We start from the raw sequence: 17,474 nt of genomic DNA, 5'->3' as shown, positions 1-17,474 counted from the left end.
AAATTGTGTTAGTTTCTCTATGAGATAGTAAAAGAAGGTTCAAATTGAACAGCTGCTGTCAACGGCCATTCTAAGCTGAATGTGCCTGCTCTCGTCAGATCGCAGCAGCAATGCAGCTTAAGGCTTGGCAAGTACCAGCATGGGAGACTGGCTGGGAATCCCAAGTTCTGTTGACCTTTTTGAACCTGAAAATTGTGTTAGTTTCTCTATGAGATAGTAAAAGAAGGTTCAAATTGAACAGCTGCTGTCAACGGCCATTCTAAGCTGAATGTGCGTGCTCTCGTCAGATCGCAGCAACAATGCAGCTTAAGGCTTGGCAAGTACAAGCATGGGAGACTGGCTGGGAATCCCAAGTTCCGTTGACCTTTTTGAACCTGAAAATTGTTAGTTTCTCTGTCAAAGATGGTAAAAGAAGGTTCAAATTGAACAGCTGCTGTCAACGGCCATTCTAAGCTGAATGTGCCTGCTCTCGTCAGATCGCAGCAGCAATGCAGCTTAAGGCTTGGCAAGTACCAGCAGGGGAGACTGGCTGGGAATCCCAAGTTCCGTTGACCTTTTTGAACCTGAAAATTGTGTTAGTTTCTCTATGAGATAGTAAAAGAAGGTTCAAATTGAACAGCTGCTGTCAACGGCCATTCTAAGCTGAATGTGCCTGCTCTCGTCAGATCGCAGCAGCAATGCAGCTTAAGGCTTGGCAAGTACCAGCATGGGAGACTGGCTGGGAATCCCAAGTTCTGTTGACTTTTTTGAACCTGAAAATTGTGCTAGTTTTTCTATGAGATAGTAAAAGAAGGTTCAAATTGAACAGCTGCTGTCAACAGCCATTCTAAGCTGAATGTGCCTGCTCTCGTCAGATCGCAGCAGCAATGCAGCTTAAGGCTTGGCAAGTACCAGCATGGGAGACTGGCTGGGAATCCCAAGTTCCGTTGACCTTTTTGAACCTGAAAATTGTGTTAGTTTCTCTATGAGATAGTAAAAGAAAGTAGAAATTAGGCAGCTGCTGTCAACAGCCATTCTAAGCTGAATGTGCCTGCTCTCGTCAGATCGCAGCAGCAATGCAGCTTAAGGCTTGGCAAGTACCAGCATGGGAGACTGGCTGGGAATCCCAAGTTCTGTTGACCTTTTTGAACCTGAAAATTGTGTTAGTTTCTCTATGAGATAGTAAAAGAAGGTTCAAATTGAACAGCTGCTGTCAACGGCCATTCTAAGCTGAATGTGCCTGCTCTCGTCAGATCGCAGCAGCTTAAGGCTTGGCAAGTACCAGCATGGGAGACTGGCTGGGAATCCCAAGTTCCGTTGACCTTTTTGAACCTGAAAATTGTGTTAGTTTCTCTATGAGATAGTAAAAGAAGGTTCAAACTGAACAGCTGCTGTCAACGGCCATTCTAAGCTGAATGTGCCTGCTCTCGTCAGATCGCAGCAGCAATGCAGCTTAAGGCTTGGCAAGTACCAGCATGGGAGACTGGCTGGGAATCCCAAGTTCCGTTGACCTTTTTGAACCTGAAAATTGTGTTAGTTTCTCTATGAGATAGTAAAAGAAGGTTCAAATTGAACAGCTGCTGTCAACGGCCATTCTAAGCTGAATGTGCCTGCTCTCGTCAGATCGCAGCAGCAATGCAGCTTAAGGCTTGGCAAGTACCAGCATGGGAGACTGGCTGGGAATCCCAAGTTCCGTTGACCTTTTTGAACCTGAAAATTGTGTTAGTTTCTCTATGAGATAGTAAAAGAAAGTAGAAATTAGGCAGCTGCTGTCAACAGCCATTCTAAGCTGAATGTGCCTGCTCTCGTCAGATCGCAGCAGCAATGCAGCTTAAGGCTTGGCAAGTACCAGCATGGGAGACTGGCTGGGAATCCCAAGTTCTGTTGACCTTTTTGAACCTGAAAATTGTGTTAGTTTCTCTATGAGATAGTAAAAGAAGGTTCAAACTGAACAGCTGCTGTCAACGGCCATTCTAAGCTGAATGTGCCTGCTCTCATCAGATCGCAGCAGCTTAAGGCTTGGCAAGTACCAGCATGGGAGACTGGCTGGGAATCCCAAGTTCCGTTGACCTTTTTGAACCTGAAAATTGTGTTAGTTTCTCTATGAGATAGTAAAAGAAGGTTCAAATTGAACAGCTTCTGTCAACGGCAATTCTAAGCTGAATGTGCCTGCTCTCGTCAGATCGCAGCAGCAATGCAGCTTAAGGCTTGGCAAGTACCAGCATGGGAGACTGGCTGGGAATCCCAAGTTCTGTTGACCTTTTTGAACCTGAAAATTGTGTTAGTTTCTCTATGAGATAGTAAAAGAAGGTTCAAATTGAACAGCTGCTGTCAACGGCCATTCTAAGCTGAATGTGCGTGCTCTCGTCAGATCGCAGCAACAATGCAGCTTAAGGCTTGGCAAGTACAAGCATGGGAGACTGGCTGGGAATCCCAAGTTCCGTTGACCTTTTTGAACCTGAAAATTGTTAGTTTCTCTGTCAAAGATGGTAAAAGAAGGTTCAAATTGAACAGCTGCTGGCAGCGGCCATTCTAAGCTGAATGTGCCTGCTCTCGTCAGATCGCAGCAGCAATGCAGCTTAAGGCTTGGCAAGTACCAGCATGGGAGACTGGCTGGGAATCCCAAGTTCCGTTGACCTTTTTGAACCTGAAAATTGTGTTAGTTTCTCTATGAGATAGTAAAAGAAGGTTCAAATTGAACAGCTGCTGTCAACGGCCATTCTAAGCTGAATGTGCCTGCTCTCATCAGATCGCAGCAGCAATGTCGCTTAAGGCTTGGCAAGTACCAGCATGGGAGACTGGCTGGGAATCCCAAGTTCCGTTGACCTTTTTGAACCTGAAAATTGTTAGTTTCTCTGTCAAAGATGGTAAAAGAAGGTTCAAATTGAACAGCTGCTGTCAACGGCCATTCTAAGCTGAATGTGCCTGCTCTCGTCAGATCGCAGCAGCAATGTAGCTTAAGGCTTGGCAAGTACCAGCATGGGAGACTGGCTGGGAATCCCAAGTTCCGTTGACCTTTTTGAACCTGAAAATTGTGTTAGTTTCTCTATGAGATAGTAAAAGAAGGTTCAAACTGAACAGCTGCTGTCAACGGCCATTCTAAGCTGAATGTGCCTGCTCTCGTCAGATCGCAGCAGCAATGCAGCTTAAGGCTTGGCAAGTACCAGCAGGGGAGACTGGCTGGGAATCCCAAGTTCCGTTGACCTTTTTGAACCTGAAAATTGTGTTAGTTTCTCTATGAGATAGTAAAAGAAGGTTCAAATTGAACAGCTGCTGTCAACGGCCATTCTAAGCTGAATGTGCCTGCTCTCGTCAGATCGCAGCAGCAATGCAGCTTAAGGCTTGGCAAGTACCAGCATGGGAGACTGGCTGGGAATCCCAAGTTCTGTTGACCTTTTTGAACCTGAAAATTGTGCTAGTTTTTCTATGAGATAGTAAAAGAAGGTTCAAATTGAACAGCTGCTGTCAACAGCCATTCTAAGCTGAATGTGCCTGCTCTCGTCAGATCGCAGCAGCAATGCAGCTTAAGGCTTGGCAAGTACCAGCATGGGAGACTGGCTGGGAATCCCAAGTTCTGTTGACCTTTTTGAACCTGAAAATTGTGTTAGTTTCTCTATGAGATAGTAAAAGAAGGTTCAAACTGAACAGCTGCTGTCAACGGCCATTCTAAGCTGAATGTGCCTGCTCTCGTCAGATCGCAGCAACAATGAAGCTTAAGGCTTGGCAAGTACCAGCATGGGAGACTGGCTGGGAATCCCAAGTTCTGTTGACCTTTTTGAACCTGAAAATTGTGTTAGTTTCTCTATGAGATAGTAAAAGAAGGTTCAAATTGAACAGCTGCTGTCAACGGCCATTCTAAGCTGAATGTGCCTGCTCTCATCAGATCGCAGCAGCTTAAGGCTTGGCAAGTACCAGCATGGGAGACTGGCTGGGAATCCCAAGTTCCGTTGACCTTTTTGAACCTGAAAATTGTGTTAGTTTCTCTATGAGATAGTAAAAGAAGGTTCAAACTGAACAGCTGCTGTCAACGGCCATTCTAAGCTGAATGTGCCTGCTCTCGTCAGATCGCAGCAGCAATGCAGCTTAAGGCTTGGCAAGTACCAGCATGGGAGACTGGCTGGGAATCACAAGTTCCGTTGACCTTTTTGAACCTGAAAATTGTGTTAGTTTCTCTATGAGATAGTAAAAGAAGGTTCAAATTGAACAGCTGCTGTCAACGGCCATTCTAAGCTGAATGTGCCTGCTCTCGTCAGATCGCAGCAGCAATGCAGCTTAAGGCTTGGCAAGTACCAGCATGGGAGACTGGCTGGGAATCCCAAGTTCCGTTGACCTTTTTGAACCTGAAAATTGTGTTAGTTTCTCTATGAGATAGTAAAAGAAAGTAGAAATTAGGCAGCTGCTGTCAACGGCCATTCTAAGCTGAATGTGCCTGCTCTCGTCAGATCGCAGCAGCAATGCAGCTTAAGGCTTGGCAAGTACCAGCATGGGAGACTGGCTGGGAATCCCAAGTTCCGTTGACCTTTTTGAACCTGAAAATTGTGTTAGTTTCTCTATGAGATAGTAAAAGAAGGTTCAAACTGAACAGCTGCTGTCAACGGCCATTCTAAGCTGAATGTGCCTGCTCTCGTCAGATCGCAGCAGCTTAAGGCTTGGCAAGTACCAGCATGGGAGACTGGCTGGGAATCCCAAGTTCCGTTGACCTTTTTGAACCTGAAAATTGTGTTAGTTTCTCTATGAGATAGTAAAAGAAGGTTCAAATTGAACAGCTGCTGTCAACGGCCATTCTAAGCTGAATGTGCCTGCTCTCGTCAGATCGCAGCAGCAATGCAGCTTAAGGCTTGGCAAGTACCAGCATGGGAGACTGGCTGGGAATCCCAAGTTCCGTTGACCTTTTTGAACCTGAAAATTGTGTTAGTTTCTCTATGGGATAGTAAAAGAAGGTTCAAATTGAACAGCTGCTGTCAACGGCCATTCTAAGCTGAATGTGCCTGCTCTCGTCAGATCGCAGCAGCATTGCAGCTTAAGGCTTGGCAAGTACCAGCATGGGAGACTGGCTGGGAATCCCAAGTTCTGTTGACCTTTTTGAACCTGAAAATTGTGTTAGTTTCTCTATGAGATAGTAAAAGAAGGTTCAAATTGAACAGCTGCTGTCAACGGCCATTCTAAGCTGAATGTGCCTGCTCTCGTCAGATCGCAGCAGCATTGCAGCTTAAGGCTTGGCAAGTACCAGCATGGGAGACTGGCTGGGAATCCCAAGTTCTGTTGACCTTTTTGAACCTGAAAATTGTGTTAGTTTCTCTATGAGATAGTAAAAGAAGGTTCAAATTGAACAGCTGCTGTCAACGGCCATTCTAAGCTGAATGCGCGTGCTCTTGTCGGATCACAGCAGCGATGCAGCTTAAGGCTTGGCAAGTACCAGCATGGGAGACTGGCTGCGAATTCCAAGTTCCGTTGACCTTTTTGAACCTGAAAATTGTGTTAGTTTCTCTATGAGATAGTAAAAGAAGGTTCAAACTGAACAGCTGCTGTCAACGGCCATTCTAAGCTGAATGTGCCTGCTCTCGTCAGATCGCAGCATCAATGCAGCTTAAGGCTTGGCAAGTACCAGCATGGGAGACTGGCTGGGAATCCCAAGTTCCGTTGACCTTTTTGAACCTGAAAATTGTGTTAGTTTCTCTATGAGATAGTAAAAGAAGGTTCAAATTGAACAGCTGCTGTCAACGGCCATTCTAAGCTGAATGTGCCTGCTCTCGTCAGATCGCAGCAGCAATGCAGCTTAAGGCTTGGCAAGTACCAGCACGGGAGACTGGCTGGGAATCCCAAGTTCCGTTGACCTTTTTGAACCTGAAAATTGTGTTAGTTTCTCTATGAGATAGTAAAAGGAAGTAGAAATTAGGCAGCTGCTGTCAACGGCCATTCTAAGCTGAATGTGCCTGCTCTCGTCAGATCGCAGCATGCAGCTTAATGCTTGGCAAGTACCAGCATGGGAGACTGGCTGGGAATCCCAAGTTCTGTTGACCTTTTTGAACCTGAAAATTGTGTTAGTTTCTCTATGAGATAGTAAAAGAAGGTTCAAATTGAACAGCTGCTGTCAACGGCCATTCTAAGCTGAATGTGCCTGCTCTCATCAGATCGCAGCAGCTTAAGGCTTGGCAAGTACCAGCATGGGAGACTGGCTGGGAATCCCAAGTTCCGTTGACCTTTTTGAACCTGAAAATTGTGTTAGTTTCTCTATGAGATAGTAAAAGAAGGTTCAAACTGAACAGCTGCTGTCAACGGCCATTCTAAGCTGAATGTGCCTGCTCTCGTCAGATCGCAGCAGCAATGCAGCTTAAGGCTTGGCAAGTACCAGCATGGGAGACTGGCTGGGAATCACAAGTTCCGTTGACCTTTTTGAACCTGAAAATTGTGTTAGTTTCTCTATGAGATAGTAAAAGAAGGTTCAAATTGAACAGCTGCTGTCAACGGCCATTCTAAGCTGAATGTGCCTGCTCTCGTCAGATCGCAGCAGCAATGCAGCTTAAGGCTTGGCAAGTACCAGCATGGGAGACTGGCTGGGAATCCCAAGTTCCGTTGACCTTTTTGAACCTGAAAATTGTGTTAGTTTCTCTATGAGATAGTAAAAGAAAGTAGAAATTAGGCAGCTGCTGTCAACGGCCATTCTAAGCTGAATGTGCCTGCTCTCGTCAGATCGCAGCAGCAATGCAGCTTAAGGCTTGGCAAGTACCAGCATGGGAGACTGGCTGGGAATCCCAAGTTCCGTTGACCTTTTTGAACCTGAAAATTGTGTTAGTTTCTCTATGAGATAGTAAAAGAAGGTTCAAACTGAACAGCTGCTGTCAACGGCCATTCTAAGCTGAATGTGCCTGCTCTCGTCAGATCGCAGCAGCAATGCAGCTTAAGGCTTGGCAAGTACCAGCATGGGAGACTGGCTGGGAATCCCAAGTTCCGTTGACCTTTTTGAACCTGAAAATTGTGTTAGTTTCTCTATAATATAGTAAAAGAAGGTTCAAATTGAACAGCTGCTGTCAACAGCCATTCTAAGCTGAAAGTGCCTGCTCTCGTCAGATCGCAGCAGCAATGCAGCTTAAGGCTTGGCAAGTACCAGCATGGGAGACTGGCTGGGAATCCCAAGTTCTGTTGACCTTTTTGAACCTGAAAATTGTGTTAATTTCTCTATGAGATAGTAAAAGAAGGTTCAAATTGAACAGCTGCTGTCAACGGCCATTCTAAGCTGAATGTGCCTGCTCTCGTCAGATCGCAGCAGCTTAAGGCTTGGCAAGTACCAGCATGGGAGACTGGCTGGGAATCCCAAGTTCCGTTGACCTTTTTGAACCTGAAAATTGTGTTAGTTTCTCTATGAGATAGTAAAAGAAGGTTCAAATTGAACAGCTGCTGTCAACGGCCATTCTAAGCTGAATGTGCCTGCTCTCGTCAGATCGCAGCAGCAATGCAGCTTAAGGCTTGGCAAGTACCAGCATGGGAGACTGGCTGGGAATCCCAAGTTCCGTTGACCTTTTTGAACCTGAAAATTGTGTTAGTTTCTCTATGGGATAGTAAAAGAAGGTTCAAATTGAACAGCTGCTGTCAACGGCCATTCTAAGCTGAATGTGCCTGCTCTCGTCAGATCGCAGCAGCATTGCAGCTTAAGGCTTGGCAAGTACCAGCATGGGAGACTGGCTGGGAATCCCAAGTTCTGTTGACCTTTTTGAACCTGAAAATTGTGTTAGTTTCTCTATGAGATAGTAAAAGAAGGTTCAAATTGAACAGCTGCTGTCAACGGCCATTCTAAGCTGAATGTGCCTGCTCTCGTCAGATCGCAGCAGCATTGCAGCTTAAGGCTTGGCAAGTACCAGCATGGGAGACTGGCTGGGAATCCCAAGTTCTGTTGACCTTTTTGAACCTGAAAATTGTGTTAGTTTCTCTATGAGATAGTAAAAGAAGGTTCAAATTGAACAGCTGCTGTCAACGGCCATTCTAAGCTGAATGCGCGTGCTCTTGTCGGATCACAGCAGCGATGCAGCTTAAGGCTTGGCAAGTACCAGCATGGGAGACTGGCTGCGAATTCCAAGTTCCGTTGACCTTTTTGAACCTGAAAATTGTGTTAGTTTCTCTATGAGATAGTAAAAGAAGGTTCAAACTGAACAGCTGCTGTCAACGGCCATTCTAAGCTGAATGTGCCTGCTCTCGTCAGATCGCAGCATCAATGCAGCTTAAGGCTTGGCAAGTACCAGCATGGGAGACTGGCTGGGAATCCCAAGTTCCGTTGACCTTTTTGAACCTGAAAATTGTGTTAGTTTCTCTATGAGATAGTAAAAGAAGGTTCAAATTGAACAGCTGCTGTCAACGGCCATTCTAAGCTGAATGTGCCTGCTCTCGTCAGATCGCAGCAGCAATGCAGCTTAAGGCTTGGCAAGTACCAGCACGGGAGACTGGCTGGGAATCCCAAGTTCCGTTGACCTTTTTGAACCTGAAAATTGTGTTAGTTTCTCTATGAGATAGTAAAAGGAAGTAGAAATTAGGCAGCTGCTGTCAACGGCCATTCTAAGCTGAATGTGCCTGCTCTCGTCAGATCGCAGCATGCAGCTTAATGCTTGGCAAGTACCAGCATGGGAGACTGGCTGGGAATCCCAAGTTCTGTTGACCTTTTTGAACCTGAAAATTGTGTTAGTTTCTCTATGAGATAGTAAAAGAAGGTTCAAATTGAACAGCTGCTGTCAACGGCCATTCTAAGCTGAATGTGCCTGCTCTCGTCAGATCGCAGCAGCAATGCAGCTTAAGGCTTGGCAAGTACCAGCATGGGAGACTGGCTGGGAATCCCAAGTTCCGTTGACCTTTTTGAACCTGAAAATTGTGTTAGTTTCTCTATGGGATAGTAAAAGAAGGTTCAAATTGAACAGCTGCTGTCAACGGCCATTCTAAGCTGAATGTGCCTGCTCTCGTCAGATCGCAGCAGCATTGCAGCTTAAGGCTTGGCAAGTACCAGCATGGGAGACTGGCTGGGAATCCCAAGTTCTGTTGACCTTTTTGAACCTGAAAATTGTGTTAGTTTCTCTATTAGATAGTAAAAGAAGGTTCAAATTGAACAGCTGCTGTCAACGGCCATTCTAAGCTGAATGTGCCTGCTCTCGTCAGATCGCAGCAGCATTGCAGCTTAAGGCTTGGCAAGTACCAGCATGGGAGACTGGCTGGGAATCCCAAGTTCTGTTGACCTTTTTGAACCTGAAAATTGTGTTAGTTTCTCTATGAGATAGTAAAAGAAGGTTCAAATTGAACAGCTGCTGTCAACGGCCATTCTAAGCTGAATGTGCCTGCTCTCGTCAGATCGCAGCAGCATTGCAGCTTAAGGCTTGGCAAGTACCAGCATGGGAGACTGGCTGGGAATCCCAAGTTCTGTTGACCTTTTTGAACCTGAAAATTGTGTTAGTTTCTCTATGAGATAGTAAAAGAAGGTTCAAATTGAACAGCTGCTGTCAACGGCCATTCTAAGCTGAATGTGCCTGCTCTCGTCAGATCGCAGCAGCATTGCAGCTTAAGGCTTGGCAAGTACCAGCATGGGAGACTGGCTGGGAATCCCAAGTTCTGTTGACCTTTTTGAACCTGAAAATTGTGTTAGTTTCTCTATGAGATAGTAAAAGAAGGTTCAAATTGAACAGCTGCTGTCAACGGCCATTCTAAGCTGAATGCGCGTGCTCTTGTCGGATCACAGCAGCGATGCAGCTTAAGGCTTGGCAAGTACCAGCATGGGAGACTGGCTGCGAATTCCAAGTTCCGTTGACCTTTTTGAACCTGAAAATTGTGTTAGTTTCTCTATGAGATAGTAAAAGAAGGTTCAAACTGAACAGCTGCTGTCAACGGCCATTCTAAGCTGAATGTGCCTGCTCTCGTCAGATCGCAGCATCAATGCAGCTTAAGGCTTGGCAAGTACCAGCATGGGAGACTGGCTGGGAATCCCAAGTTCCGTTGACCTTTTTGAACCTGAAAATTGTGTTAGTTTCTCTATGAGATAGTAAAAGAAGGTTCAAATTGAACAGCTGCTGTCAACGGCCATTCTAAGCTGAATGTGCCTGCTCTCGTCAGATCGCAGCAGCAATGCAGCTTAAGGCTTGGCAAGTACCAGCACGGGAGACTGGCTGGGAATCCCAAGTTCCGTTGACCTTTTTGAACCTGAAAATTGTGTTAGTTTCTCTATGAGATAGTAAAAGGAAGTAGAAATTAGGCAGCTGCTGTCAACGGCCATTCTAAGCTGAATGTGCCTGCTCTCGTCAGATCGCAGCATGCAGCTTAATGCTTGGCAAGTACCAGCATGGGAGACTGGCTGGGAATCCCAAGTTCTGTTGACCTTTTTGAACCTGAAAATTGTGTTAGTTTCTCTATGAGATAGTAAAAGAAGGTTCAAATTGAACAGCTGCTGTCAACGGCCATTCTAAGCTGAATGTGCCTGCTCTCATCAGATCGCAGCAGCTTAAGGCTTGGCAAGTACCAGCATGGGAGACTGGCTGGGAATCCCAAGTTCCGTTGACCTTTTTGAACCTGAAAATTGTGTTAGTTTCTCTATGAGATAGTAAAAGAAGGTTCAAACTGAACAGCTGCTGTCAACGGCCATTCTAAGCTGAATGTGCCTGCTCTCGTCAGATCGCAGCAGCAATGCAGCTTAAGGCTTGGCAAGTACCAGCATGGGAGACTGGCTGGGAATCACAAGTTCCGTTGACCTTTTTGAACCTGAAAATTGTGTTAGTTTCTCTATGAGATAGTAAAAGAAGGTTCAAATTGAACAGCTGCTGTCAACGGCCATTCTAAGCTGAATGTGCCTGCTCTCGTCAGATCGCAGCAGCAATGCAGCTTAAGGCTTGGCAAGTACCAGCATGGGAGACTGGCTGGGAATCCCAAGTTCCGTTGACCTTTTTGAACCTGAAAATTGTGTTAGTTTCTCTATGAGATAGTAAAAGAAAGTAGAAATTAGGCAGCTGCTGTCAACGGCCATTCTAAGCTGAATGTGCCTGCTCTCGTCAGATCGCAGCAGCAATGCAGCTTAAGGCTTGGCAAGTACCAGCATGGGAGACTGGCTGGGAATCCCAAGTTCCGTTGACCTTTTTGAACCTGAAAATTGTGTTAGTTTCTCTATGAGATAGTAAAAGAAGGTTCAAACTGAACAGCTGCTGTCAACGGCCATTCTAAGCTGAATGTGCCTGCTCTCGTCAGATCGCAGCAGCAATGCAGCTTAAGGCTTGGCAAGTACCAGCATGGGAGACTGGCTGGGAATCCCAAGTTCCGTTGACCTTTTTGAACCTGAAAATTGTGTTAGTTTCTCTATAATATAGTAAAAGAAGGTTCAAATTGAACAGCTGCTGTCAACAGCCATTCTAAGCTGAAAGTGCCTGCTCTCGTCAGATCGCAGCAGCAATGCAGCTTAAGGCTTGGCAAGTACCAGCATGGGAGACTGGCTGGGAATCCCAAGTTCTGTTGACCTTTTTGAACCTGAAAATTGTGTTAATTTCTCTATGAGATAGTAAAAGAAGGTTCAAATTGAACAGCTGCTGTCAACGGCCATTCTAAGCTGAATGTGCCTGCTCTCGTCAGATCGCAGCAGCTTAAGGCTTGGCAAGTACCAGCATGGGAGACTGGCTGGGAATCCCAAGTTCCGTTGACCTTTTTGAACCTGAAAATTGTGTTAGTTTCTCTATGAGATAGTAAAAGAAGGTTCAAATTGAACAGCTGCTGTCAACGGCCATTCTAAGCTGAATGTGCCTGCTCTCGTCAGATCGCAGCAGCAATGCAGCTTAAGGCTTGGCAAGTACCAGCATGGGAGACTGGCTGGGAATCCCAAGTTCCGTTGACCTTTTTGAACCTGAAAATTGTGTTAGTTTCTCTATGGGATAGTAAAAGAAGGTTCAAATTGAACAGCTGCTGTCAACGGCCATTCTAAGCTGAATGTGCCTGCTCTCGTCAGATCGCAGCAGCATTGCAGCTTAAGGCTTGGCAAGTACCAGCATGGGAGACTGGCTGGGAATCCCAAGTTCTGTTGACCTTTTTGAACCTGAAAATTGTGTTAGTTTCTCTATGAGATAGTAAAAGAAGGTTCAAATTGAACAGCTGCTGTCAACGGCCATTCTAAGCTGAATGTGCCTGCTCTCGTCAGATCGCAGCAGCATTGCAGCTTAAGGCTTGGCAAGTACCAGCATGGGAGACTGGCTGGGAATCCCAAGTTCTGTTGACCTTTTTGAACCTGAAAATTGTGTTAGTTTCTCTATGAGATAGTAAAAGAAGGTTCAAATTGAACAGCTGCTGTCAACGGCCATTCTAAGCTGAATGCGCGTGCTCTTGTCGGATCACAGCAGCGATGCAGCTTAAGGCTTGGCAAGTACCAGCATGGGAGACTGGCTGCGAATTCCAAGTTCCGTTGACCTTTTTGAACCTGAAAATTGTGTTAGTTTCTCTATGAGATAGTAAAAGAAGGTTCAAACTGAACAGCTGCTGTCAACGGCCATTCTAAGCTGAATGTGCCTGCTCTCGTCAGATCGCAGCATCAATGCAGCTTAAGGCTTGGCAAGTACCAGCATGGGAGACTGGCTGGGAATCCCAAGTTCCGTTGACCTTTTTGAACCTGAAAATTGTGTTAGTTTCTCTATGAGATAGTAAAAGAAGGTTCAAATTGAACAGCTGCTGTCAACGGCCATTCTAAGCTGAATGTGCCTGCTCTCGTCAGATCGCAGCAGCAATGCAGCTTAAGGCTTGGCAAGTACCAGCACGGGAGACTGGCTGGGAATCCCAAGTTCCGTTGACCTTTTTGAACCTGAAAATTGTGTTAGTTTCTCTATGAGATAGTAAAAGGAAGTAGAAATTAGGCAGCTGCTGTCAACGGCCATTCTAAGCTGAATGTGCCTGCTCTCGTCAGATCGCAGCATGCAGCTTAATGCTTGGCAAGTACCAGCATGGGAGACTGGCTGGGAATCCCAAGTTCTGTTGACCTTTTTGAACCTGAAAATTGTGTTAGTTTCTCTATGAGATAGTAAAAGAAGGTTCAAATTGAACAGCTGCTGTCAACGGCCATTCTAAGCTGAATGTGCCTGCTCTCGTCAGATCGCAGCAGCAATGCAGCTTAAGGCTTGGCAAGTACCAGCATGGGAGACTGGCTGGGAATCCCAAGTTCCGTTGACCTTTTTGAACCTGAAAATTGTGTTAGTTTCTCTATGGGATAGTAAAAGAAGGTTCAAATTGAACAGCTGCTGTCAACGGCCATTCTAAGCTGAATGTGCCTGCTCTCGTCAGATCGCAGCAGCATTGCAGCTTAAGGCTTGGCAAGTACCAGCATGGGAGACTGGCTGGGAATCCCAAGTTCTGTTGACCTTTTTGAACCTGAAAATTGTGTTAGTTTCTCTATTAGATAGTAAAAGAAGGTTCAAATTGAACAGCTGCTGTCAACGGCCATTCTAAGCTGAATGTGCCTGCTCTCGTCAGATCGCAGCAGCATTGCAGCTTAAGGCTTGGCAAGTACCAGCATGGGAGACTGGCTGGGAATCCCAAGTTCTGTTGACCTTTTTGAACCTGAAAATTGTGTTAGTTTCTCTATGAGATAGTAAAAGAAGGTTCAAATTGAACAGCTGCTGTCAACGGCCATTCTAAGCTGAATGCGCGTGCTCTTGTCGGATCACAGCAGCGATGCAGCTTAAGGCTTGGCAAGTACCAGCATGGGAGACTGGCTGCGAATCCCAAGTTCCGTTGACCTTTTTGAACCTGAAAATTGTGTTAGTTTCTCTATGAGATAGTAAAAGAAGGTTCAAATTGAACAGCTGCTGTCAACGGCCATTCTAAGCTGAATGTGCCTGCTCTCGTCAGATCGCAGCAGCAATGCAGCTTAAGGCTTGGCAAGTACCAGCACGGGAGACTGGCTGGGAATCCCAAGTTCCGTTGACCTTTTTGAACCTGAAAATTGTGTTAGTTTCTCTATGAGATAGTAAAAGGAAGTAGAAATTAGGCAGCTGCTGTCAACGGCCATTCTAAGCTGAATGTGCCTGCTCTCGTCAGATCGCAGCATGCAGCTTAATGCTTGGCAAGTACCAGCATGGGAGACTGGCTGGGAATCCCAAGTTCTGTTGACCTTTTTGAACCTGAAAATTGTGTTAGTTTCTCTATGAGATAGTTAAAGAAGGTTCAAATTGAACAGCTGCTGTCAACGGCCATTCTAAGCTGAATGTGCCTGCTCTCATCAGATCGCAGCAGCTTAAGGCTTGGCAAGTACCAGCATGGGAGACTGGCTGGGAATCCCAAGTTCCGTTGACCTTTTTGAACCTGAAAATTGTGTTCGTTTCTCTATGAGATAGTAAAAGAAGGTTCAAATTGAACAGCTGCTGTCAACGGCCGTTCTAAGCTGAATGTGCCTGCTCTCGTCAGATCGCAGCAGCAATGCAGCTTAAGGCTTGGCAAGTACCAGCATGGGAGACTGGCTGGGAATCCCAAGTTCCGTTGACCTTTTTGAACCTGAAAATTGTGTTAGTTTCTCTATGGGATAGTAAAAGAAGGTTCAAATTGAACAGCTGCTGTCAACGGCCATTCTAAGCTGAATGTGCCTGCTCTCGTCAGATCGCAGCAGCATTGCAGCTTAAGGTTTGGCAAGTACCAGCATGGGAGACTGGCTGGGAATCCCAAGTTCTGTTGACCTTTTTGAACCTGAAAATTGTGTTAGTTTCTCTATGAGATAGTAAAAGAAGGTTCAAATTGAACAGCTGCTGTCAACGGCCATTCTAAGCTGAATGTGCCTGCTCTCGTCAGATCGCAGCAGCATTGCAGCTTAAGGCTTGGCAAGTACCAACATGGGAGACTGGCTGGGAATCCCAAGTTCTGTTGACCTTTTTGAACCTGAAAATTGTGTTAGTTTCTCTATGAGATAGTAAAAGAAGGTTCAAATTGAACAGCTGCTGTCAACGGCCATTCTAAGCTGAATGTGCCTGCTCTCGTCAGATCGCAGCAGCAATGCAGCTTAAGGCTTGGCAAGTACCAGCATGGGAGACTGGCTGGGAATCCCAAGTTCCGTTGACCTTTTTGAACCTGAAAATTGTGTTAGGTTCTCTATGAGATAGTAAAAGAAAGTAGAAATTAGGCAGCTGCTGTCAACAGCCATTCTAAGCTGAATGTGCCTGCTCTCGTCAGATCGCAGCAGCAATGCAGCTTAAGGCTTGGCAAGTACCAGCATGGGAGACTGGCTGGGAATCCCAAGTTCTGTTGACCTTTTTGAACCTGAAAATTGTGTTAGTTTCTCTATGAGATAGTAAAAGAAGGTTCAAACTGAACAGCTGCTGTCAACGGCCATTCTAAGCTGAATGTGCCTGCTCTCATCAGATCGCAGCAGCTTAAGGCTTGGCAAGTACCAGCATGGGAGACTGGCTGGGAATCCCAAGTTCCGTTGACCTTTTTGAACCTGAAAATTGTGTTAGTTTCTCTATGAGATAGTAAAAGAAGGTTCAAACTGAACAGCTGCTGTCAACGGCCATTCTAAGCTGAATGTGCCTGCTCTCGTCAGATCGCAGCAGGAATGCAGCTTAAGGCTTGGCAAGTACCAGCATGGGAGACTGGCTGGGAATCCCAAGTTCTGTTGACCTTTTTGAACCTGAAAATTGTGTTAATTTCTCTATGAGATAGTAAAAGAAGGTTCAAATTGAACAGCTGCTGTCAACGGCCATTCTAAGCTGAATGTGCCTGCTCTCGTCAGATCGCAGCAGCTTAAGGCTTGGCAAGTACCAGCATGGGAGACTGGCTGGGAATCCCAAGTTCCGTTGACCTTTTTGAACCTGAAAATTGTGTTAGTTTCTCTATGAGATAGTAAAAGAAGGTTCAAATTGAACAGCTGCTGTCAACGGCCATTCTAAGCTGAATGTGCCTGCTCTCATCAGATCGCAGCAGCAATGCAGCTTAAGGCTTGGCAAGTACCAGCATGGGAGACTGGCTGGGAATCCCAAGTTCTGTTGACCTTTTTGAACCTGAAAATTGTGTTAATTTCTCTATGAGATAGTAAAAGAAGGTTCAAATTGAACAGCTGCTGTCAACGGCCATTCTAAGCTGAATGTGCCTGCTCTCGTCAGATCGCAGCAGCTTAAGGCTTGGCAAGTACCAGCATGGGAGACTGGCTGGGAATCCCAAGTTCCGTTGACCTTTTTGAACCTGAAAATTGTGTTAGTTTCTCTATGAGATAGTAAAAGAAGGTTCAAATTGAACAGCTGCTGTCAACGGCCATTCTAAGCTGAATGTGCCTGCTCTCGTCAGATCGCAGCAGCAATGCAGCTTAAGGCTTGGCAAGTACCAGCATGGGAGACTGGCTGGGAATCCCAAGTTCTGTTGACCTTTTTGAACCTGAAAATTGTGTTAGTTTCTCTATGAGATAGTAAAAGAAGGTTCAAATTGAACAGCTGCTGTCAACGGCCATTCTAAGCTGAATGTGCCTGCTCTCATCAGATCGCAGCAGCTTAAGGCTTGGCAAGTACCAGCATGGGAGACTGGCTGGGAATCCCAAGTTCCGTTGACCTTTTTGAACCTGAAAATTGTGTTAGTTTCTCTATGAGATAGTAAAAGAAGGTTCAAACTGAACAGCTGCTGTCAACGGCCATTCTAAGCTGAATGTGCCTGCTCTCGTCAGATCGCAGCAGCAATGCAGCTTAAGGCTTGGCAAGTAACAGCATGGGAGACTGGCTGGGAATCCCAAGTTCTGTTGACCTTTTTGAACCTGAAAATTGTGTTAGTTTCTCTATGAGATAGTAAAAGAAGGTTCAAATTGAACAGCTGCTGTCAACGGCCATTCTAAGCTGAATGTGCCTGCTCTCGTCAGATCGCAGCAGCATTGCAGCTTAAGGCTTGGCAAGTACCAGCATGGGAGACTGGCTGGGAATCCCAAGTTCCGTTGACCTTTTTGAACCTGAAAATTGTGTTAGTTTCTCTATGAGATAGTAAAAGAAGGTTCAAACTGAACAGCTGCTGTCAACGGCCATTCTAAGCTGAATGTGCCTGCTCTTGTCAGATCGCAGCAGCAATGCAGCTTAAGGCTTGGCAAGTTCCAGCATGGGAGACTGGCTGGGAATCCCAAGTTCCGTTGATCTTTTTGAACCTGAAAATTGAGTTAGTTTCTCTATGAGATAGTAAAAGAAGGTTCAAATTGAACAGCTGCTGTCAACAGCCATTCTAAGCTGAATGTGCCTGCTCTCGTCAGATCGCAGCAGCTTAAGGCTTGGCAAGTACCAGCATGGGAGACTGGCTGGGAATCCCAAGTTCCATTGACCTTTTTGAACCTGAAAATTGTGTTAGTTTCTCTATGAGATAGTAAAAGAAGGTTCAAATTGAACAGCTGCTGTCAACGGCCATTCTAAGCTGAATGTGCCTGCTCTCGTCAGATCGCAGCAGCAATGCAGCTTAAGGCTTGGCAAGTACCAGCATGGGAGACTGGCTGGGAATCCCAAGTTCCGTTGACCTTTTTGAACCTGAAAATTGTGTTAGTTTTTCTATGAGATAGT

General features: G+C 45.7%; 68 pseudogenes; all 68 read left to right on the top strand.

Moving 5' to 3' along the window:
* The first annotated feature begins 57 nt into the window (after positions 1 to 57).
* On the top strand, positions 58 to 176 carry LOC140080549 (5S ribosomal RNA; annotated as a pseudogene).
* Positions 177 to 246: 70 nt separating this feature from the next.
* On the top strand, positions 247 to 365 carry LOC140094930 (5S ribosomal RNA; annotated as a pseudogene).
* A 70-nt stretch (positions 366 to 435) lies between these two features.
* LOC140088164 (5S ribosomal RNA) lies at positions 436 to 554 on the top strand (annotated as a pseudogene).
* Positions 555 to 624: 70 nt separating this feature from the next.
* On the top strand, positions 625 to 743 carry LOC140082106 (5S ribosomal RNA; annotated as a pseudogene).
* Positions 744 to 813: 70 nt separating this feature from the next.
* Positions 814 to 932, top strand: LOC140090129 (5S ribosomal RNA; annotated as a pseudogene).
* Positions 933 to 1,002: 70 nt separating this feature from the next.
* Positions 1,003 to 1,121, top strand: LOC140081855 (5S ribosomal RNA; annotated as a pseudogene).
* A 251-nt stretch (positions 1,122 to 1,372) lies between these two features.
* On the top strand, positions 1,373 to 1,491 carry LOC140099943 (5S ribosomal RNA; annotated as a pseudogene).
* A 70-nt stretch (positions 1,492 to 1,561) lies between these two features.
* On the top strand, positions 1,562 to 1,680 carry LOC140099941 (5S ribosomal RNA; annotated as a pseudogene).
* A 70-nt stretch (positions 1,681 to 1,750) lies between these two features.
* On the top strand, positions 1,751 to 1,869 carry LOC140081854 (5S ribosomal RNA; annotated as a pseudogene).
* A 251-nt stretch (positions 1,870 to 2,120) lies between these two features.
* LOC140085516 (5S ribosomal RNA) lies at positions 2,121 to 2,239 on the top strand (annotated as a pseudogene).
* A 70-nt stretch (positions 2,240 to 2,309) lies between these two features.
* LOC140094929 (5S ribosomal RNA) lies at positions 2,310 to 2,428 on the top strand (annotated as a pseudogene).
* A 70-nt stretch (positions 2,429 to 2,498) lies between these two features.
* LOC140091568 (5S ribosomal RNA) lies at positions 2,499 to 2,617 on the top strand (annotated as a pseudogene).
* Positions 2,618 to 2,687: 70 nt separating this feature from the next.
* Positions 2,688 to 2,806, top strand: LOC140092263 (5S ribosomal RNA; annotated as a pseudogene).
* A 70-nt stretch (positions 2,807 to 2,876) lies between these two features.
* LOC140084961 (5S ribosomal RNA) lies at positions 2,877 to 2,995 on the top strand (annotated as a pseudogene).
* A 70-nt stretch (positions 2,996 to 3,065) lies between these two features.
* Positions 3,066 to 3,184, top strand: LOC140088163 (5S ribosomal RNA; annotated as a pseudogene).
* Positions 3,185 to 3,254: 70 nt separating this feature from the next.
* On the top strand, positions 3,255 to 3,373 carry LOC140080548 (5S ribosomal RNA; annotated as a pseudogene).
* Positions 3,374 to 3,443: 70 nt separating this feature from the next.
* Positions 3,444 to 3,562, top strand: LOC140081853 (5S ribosomal RNA; annotated as a pseudogene).
* Positions 3,563 to 3,632: 70 nt separating this feature from the next.
* On the top strand, positions 3,633 to 3,751 carry LOC140091141 (5S ribosomal RNA; annotated as a pseudogene).
* A 251-nt stretch (positions 3,752 to 4,002) lies between these two features.
* LOC140085013 (5S ribosomal RNA) lies at positions 4,003 to 4,121 on the top strand (annotated as a pseudogene).
* Positions 4,122 to 4,191: 70 nt separating this feature from the next.
* LOC140099940 (5S ribosomal RNA) lies at positions 4,192 to 4,310 on the top strand (annotated as a pseudogene).
* A 70-nt stretch (positions 4,311 to 4,380) lies between these two features.
* On the top strand, positions 4,381 to 4,499 carry LOC140099939 (5S ribosomal RNA; annotated as a pseudogene).
* Positions 4,500 to 4,750: 251 nt separating this feature from the next.
* Positions 4,751 to 4,869, top strand: LOC140099938 (5S ribosomal RNA; annotated as a pseudogene).
* Positions 4,870 to 4,939: 70 nt separating this feature from the next.
* LOC140093236 (5S ribosomal RNA) lies at positions 4,940 to 5,058 on the top strand (annotated as a pseudogene).
* A 70-nt stretch (positions 5,059 to 5,128) lies between these two features.
* On the top strand, positions 5,129 to 5,247 carry LOC140093235 (5S ribosomal RNA; annotated as a pseudogene).
* A 259-nt stretch (positions 5,248 to 5,506) lies between these two features.
* On the top strand, positions 5,507 to 5,625 carry LOC140084263 (5S ribosomal RNA; annotated as a pseudogene).
* Positions 5,626 to 5,695: 70 nt separating this feature from the next.
* LOC140086039 (5S ribosomal RNA) lies at positions 5,696 to 5,814 on the top strand (annotated as a pseudogene).
* Positions 5,815 to 6,250: 436 nt separating this feature from the next.
* Positions 6,251 to 6,369, top strand: LOC140085012 (5S ribosomal RNA; annotated as a pseudogene).
* Positions 6,370 to 6,439: 70 nt separating this feature from the next.
* LOC140099937 (5S ribosomal RNA) lies at positions 6,440 to 6,558 on the top strand (annotated as a pseudogene).
* Positions 6,559 to 6,628: 70 nt separating this feature from the next.
* Positions 6,629 to 6,747, top strand: LOC140099936 (5S ribosomal RNA; annotated as a pseudogene).
* Positions 6,748 to 6,817: 70 nt separating this feature from the next.
* LOC140099935 (5S ribosomal RNA) lies at positions 6,818 to 6,936 on the top strand (annotated as a pseudogene).
* A 70-nt stretch (positions 6,937 to 7,006) lies between these two features.
* Positions 7,007 to 7,125, top strand: LOC140078347 (5S ribosomal RNA; annotated as a pseudogene).
* Positions 7,126 to 7,376: 251 nt separating this feature from the next.
* LOC140099933 (5S ribosomal RNA) lies at positions 7,377 to 7,495 on the top strand (annotated as a pseudogene).
* Positions 7,496 to 7,565: 70 nt separating this feature from the next.
* Positions 7,566 to 7,684, top strand: LOC140093234 (5S ribosomal RNA; annotated as a pseudogene).
* A 70-nt stretch (positions 7,685 to 7,754) lies between these two features.
* LOC140093233 (5S ribosomal RNA) lies at positions 7,755 to 7,873 on the top strand (annotated as a pseudogene).
* A 259-nt stretch (positions 7,874 to 8,132) lies between these two features.
* Positions 8,133 to 8,251, top strand: LOC140084262 (5S ribosomal RNA; annotated as a pseudogene).
* Positions 8,252 to 8,321: 70 nt separating this feature from the next.
* Positions 8,322 to 8,440, top strand: LOC140086038 (5S ribosomal RNA; annotated as a pseudogene).
* Positions 8,441 to 8,695: 255 nt separating this feature from the next.
* LOC140099932 (5S ribosomal RNA) lies at positions 8,696 to 8,814 on the top strand (annotated as a pseudogene).
* Positions 8,815 to 8,884: 70 nt separating this feature from the next.
* On the top strand, positions 8,885 to 9,003 carry LOC140093232 (5S ribosomal RNA; annotated as a pseudogene).
* A 70-nt stretch (positions 9,004 to 9,073) lies between these two features.
* Positions 9,074 to 9,192, top strand: LOC140093231 (5S ribosomal RNA; annotated as a pseudogene).
* Positions 9,193 to 9,262: 70 nt separating this feature from the next.
* Positions 9,263 to 9,381, top strand: LOC140093230 (5S ribosomal RNA; annotated as a pseudogene).
* A 70-nt stretch (positions 9,382 to 9,451) lies between these two features.
* Positions 9,452 to 9,570, top strand: LOC140093229 (5S ribosomal RNA; annotated as a pseudogene).
* A 259-nt stretch (positions 9,571 to 9,829) lies between these two features.
* On the top strand, positions 9,830 to 9,948 carry LOC140084260 (5S ribosomal RNA; annotated as a pseudogene).
* A 70-nt stretch (positions 9,949 to 10,018) lies between these two features.
* Positions 10,019 to 10,137, top strand: LOC140086037 (5S ribosomal RNA; annotated as a pseudogene).
* Positions 10,138 to 10,573: 436 nt separating this feature from the next.
* LOC140085011 (5S ribosomal RNA) lies at positions 10,574 to 10,692 on the top strand (annotated as a pseudogene).
* Positions 10,693 to 10,762: 70 nt separating this feature from the next.
* On the top strand, positions 10,763 to 10,881 carry LOC140099930 (5S ribosomal RNA; annotated as a pseudogene).
* Positions 10,882 to 10,951: 70 nt separating this feature from the next.
* On the top strand, positions 10,952 to 11,070 carry LOC140099929 (5S ribosomal RNA; annotated as a pseudogene).
* A 70-nt stretch (positions 11,071 to 11,140) lies between these two features.
* Positions 11,141 to 11,259, top strand: LOC140099928 (5S ribosomal RNA; annotated as a pseudogene).
* Positions 11,260 to 11,329: 70 nt separating this feature from the next.
* LOC140078346 (5S ribosomal RNA) lies at positions 11,330 to 11,448 on the top strand (annotated as a pseudogene).
* A 251-nt stretch (positions 11,449 to 11,699) lies between these two features.
* On the top strand, positions 11,700 to 11,818 carry LOC140099927 (5S ribosomal RNA; annotated as a pseudogene).
* A 70-nt stretch (positions 11,819 to 11,888) lies between these two features.
* Positions 11,889 to 12,007, top strand: LOC140093228 (5S ribosomal RNA; annotated as a pseudogene).
* A 70-nt stretch (positions 12,008 to 12,077) lies between these two features.
* On the top strand, positions 12,078 to 12,196 carry LOC140093225 (5S ribosomal RNA; annotated as a pseudogene).
* Positions 12,197 to 12,455: 259 nt separating this feature from the next.
* On the top strand, positions 12,456 to 12,574 carry LOC140084259 (5S ribosomal RNA; annotated as a pseudogene).
* Positions 12,575 to 12,644: 70 nt separating this feature from the next.
* LOC140086036 (5S ribosomal RNA) lies at positions 12,645 to 12,763 on the top strand (annotated as a pseudogene).
* A 255-nt stretch (positions 12,764 to 13,018) lies between these two features.
* Positions 13,019 to 13,137, top strand: LOC140099926 (5S ribosomal RNA; annotated as a pseudogene).
* Positions 13,138 to 13,207: 70 nt separating this feature from the next.
* On the top strand, positions 13,208 to 13,326 carry LOC140093224 (5S ribosomal RNA; annotated as a pseudogene).
* Positions 13,327 to 13,396: 70 nt separating this feature from the next.
* Positions 13,397 to 13,515, top strand: LOC140093223 (5S ribosomal RNA; annotated as a pseudogene).
* Positions 13,516 to 13,774: 259 nt separating this feature from the next.
* Positions 13,775 to 13,893, top strand: LOC140086035 (5S ribosomal RNA; annotated as a pseudogene).
* Positions 13,894 to 14,329: 436 nt separating this feature from the next.
* On the top strand, positions 14,330 to 14,448 carry LOC140085435 (5S ribosomal RNA; annotated as a pseudogene).
* A 70-nt stretch (positions 14,449 to 14,518) lies between these two features.
* LOC140098405 (5S ribosomal RNA) lies at positions 14,519 to 14,637 on the top strand (annotated as a pseudogene).
* A 70-nt stretch (positions 14,638 to 14,707) lies between these two features.
* On the top strand, positions 14,708 to 14,826 carry LOC140095308 (5S ribosomal RNA; annotated as a pseudogene).
* Positions 14,827 to 14,896: 70 nt separating this feature from the next.
* Positions 14,897 to 15,015, top strand: LOC140099925 (5S ribosomal RNA; annotated as a pseudogene).
* Positions 15,016 to 15,085: 70 nt separating this feature from the next.
* LOC140081851 (5S ribosomal RNA) lies at positions 15,086 to 15,204 on the top strand (annotated as a pseudogene).
* Positions 15,205 to 15,455: 251 nt separating this feature from the next.
* On the top strand, positions 15,456 to 15,574 carry LOC140085979 (5S ribosomal RNA; annotated as a pseudogene).
* Positions 15,575 to 15,825: 251 nt separating this feature from the next.
* On the top strand, positions 15,826 to 15,944 carry LOC140080344 (5S ribosomal RNA; annotated as a pseudogene).
* Positions 15,945 to 16,195: 251 nt separating this feature from the next.
* On the top strand, positions 16,196 to 16,314 carry LOC140080547 (5S ribosomal RNA; annotated as a pseudogene).
* A 251-nt stretch (positions 16,315 to 16,565) lies between these two features.
* Positions 16,566 to 16,684, top strand: LOC140092907 (5S ribosomal RNA; annotated as a pseudogene).
* Positions 16,685 to 16,754: 70 nt separating this feature from the next.
* LOC140091592 (5S ribosomal RNA) lies at positions 16,755 to 16,873 on the top strand (annotated as a pseudogene).
* Positions 16,874 to 17,313: 440 nt separating this feature from the next.
* Positions 17,314 to 17,432, top strand: LOC140099924 (5S ribosomal RNA; annotated as a pseudogene).
* The last annotated feature ends 42 nt before the right edge of the window (positions 17,433 to 17,474 follow it).

Source organism: Engystomops pustulosus, chromosome 9 (genome assembly GCF_040894005.1).
Source record: "Engystomops pustulosus chromosome 9, aEngPut4.maternal, whole genome shotgun sequence".
In the NCBI taxonomy this organism is placed as follows: Eukaryota; Metazoa; Chordata; class Amphibia; order Anura; family Leptodactylidae; genus Engystomops; species Engystomops pustulosus.
Note: the sequence above shows the minus strand (reverse complement) of the source record. Positions and strands in the feature narration are given on the sequence as shown.